Genomic DNA, 2,115 nt, shown 5'->3' with positions numbered 1-2,115 from the left:
GAGAGAAAATCAAGGGTCCAAAATTCTATTTTTAGCCGTCCCTCACTAGTATCAATAGGGCATCACATTTCTATTCATTCATCACTTAATTCATTCTTCTTTCTCTTTTCATTTCCTCTCCCATTTGTCTCTCTTTTCTCTCCTTTTCCATTCTCTACTTTTCCCCTCTCAAAAGTGTGTTTGCAAGGTTTGAAAGAAACCCCAATTCGGCTACATTGAAAGCTTTTTAGTGAGGTTATTTTGAGAAGAAACGAAGAGCCAAGGAAGGAACAAGCGAGCTGTGCTAGGTCAAAACCGGCTTAAAGTTTCTTCTTTCTTGTACATTTTTTGTTTTTGCTCAATTTTTAATGAACATGATTGCAACTAAGTGTTTTTTTCAATAAGATATTGATTGCTTAATTCTATTGGTGTTAGAATGATTTGATTTCTATAGTTTAGTTTATTTAATTATGTTAAAAGTGTTTTGTGCTTTCGATAGTAAAATTATGACTATATTTCTTATGCATTATGAATGTAAAGAAATGACCTGAATTAATTAATGAATCTAAACAAGGTTTTAATTAATTGACAAAATACTTGTGTGGTGTATGTTTAGCCAATTAAGGATTAAATCTGTAATATTACCAAAATTATTATTGCCTTACATAAATGTTTTGTTTATGAAATATTAAGTTTATTAGGCAAAGAAATATTCTAGGTAGACTTAGTAATTAAATAAATTTAACATATTTACCCATTAAATGAAGGTTAGTAAAGGATGGACTTGCCATGGAATCTCTGTAACCTCTTTTAACATTGTTTAAATAAATCTAAGCTAGGAAAGAAATTATTCTAACACAAGCATGCTATTGTGATAACTCTTACAACTTGCATATTTTGTGTTTTCTTTGTTTTACTTACTTAGGTAATTTGTAGTTAATTAAATTAGTTAGTTAATCCACTCTTATTTGTTTGCATCACATTATAAGCTATATTATTTTTCACAAATAATTACTTATACAGTCCCTGTGGAGAAAATAATCTGTACTTATCACTTTACTACTTGTCAACGATTCCAAGTTTTTGGTGCCATTGTGAGGAACTGTGTTTAAAGACATTATTTGTGAAATTATTATTTTTGAAAGTTGGTTTAAATTTTCTGTTGAATTTTAATTTTGTTAATTTTTTGTTTTATTTAAGGTGTTTATGAGCATTGGCCATATCATTAACTTTCTCCAATAGATCCTGAAATCAAAAGAACATTTAGACAAAAGAGAAGACAAGCAGCTCAAAGATAGACTAAAGAAATGAATCTTGAGAATCAGAATCAAGATCAAGGAAATAGAGCTGCAAATGCTCAAAATTTGATCCTTGTTGCTGATGATAGGGACCAAACATTAAGACAGTATGTTGTGCCACTTTTCTATGAACATAATTCGGGTAGTGTTAGACCCTAAATTAAGGCAACACAGTTCGAGTTGAAGCATGTTATGTTTGAGATGCTTCAAACAGTGGGCCAATTTAGTGGGATGCCTATTAAGGATCCCCATATTCACCTTTGATTGTTTATGAAGGTGAGTGACTCCTTCAAGCTAGCCGAAGTTATTGAAGATGCATTAAGGTTGAATTTGTTCCCAAACTCACTGAGGGACAGAGTAAGAGCCTAACTAAATTCAACACCACCGGGTTCAATTTCTAAATGGCAACAATTGACAAAACTCCCTTCCCAAATGAAATACTTTCCACCTAGAAAGAATCCTAAGTTGCGAAATGAGATCACTACCTTCCAACAAATGGATGACGAATCCTTGTATGAGGCATGGGAAAGATTCGAAGAATTATTATGAAAATACTCTTATTACGGGATTTTGCGTTGCATCTAGCTAAAAACATTCTACAATGGTCTCAACGCACAAACGAGGATGGTGGTAGATGCTTTTACGAATGAAACACTTCTTTCTAAGTCTTATAATAAGGCTTATGAAATTTTTGAATGAATAGATAATAATAACTACTAGTGGCCAACCAACCAGGCAGCCATAGGATGTAGGGTTGTGGTAGTACATGAAGTTGGTGCGCTTACATCACTTGCAGCTCAGGTATCATCTATGTCCTCAATGCTTAAGAATTTTACTA

The 2,115-nt window shown here is 32.5% G+C and overlaps 1 non-coding gene across 1 annotated transcript; it reads right to left on the bottom strand.

Annotated features, from left to right (window-relative positions):
* Positions 1-1,740: 1,740 nt before the first annotated feature.
* LOC128039437 (small nucleolar RNA R71) lies at positions 1,741-1,847 on the bottom strand. Its single transcript, XR_008193940.1, has one exon. It is a non-coding gene; the product is annotated as a small nucleolar RNA R71 (small nucleolar RNA).
* Positions 1,848-2,115: the final 268 nt, after the last annotated feature.

The sequence above is a fragment of the Gossypium raimondii genome, chromosome 2 (assembly GCF_025698545.1).
Source record: "Gossypium raimondii isolate GPD5lz chromosome 2, ASM2569854v1, whole genome shotgun sequence".
Lineage (NCBI taxonomy): Eukaryota > Viridiplantae > Streptophyta > Magnoliopsida > Malvales > Malvaceae > Gossypium > Gossypium raimondii.
The sequence above is the reverse complement of the archived record's forward strand: the minus strand, read 5'-3'. Positions and strand labels throughout refer to the sequence as shown.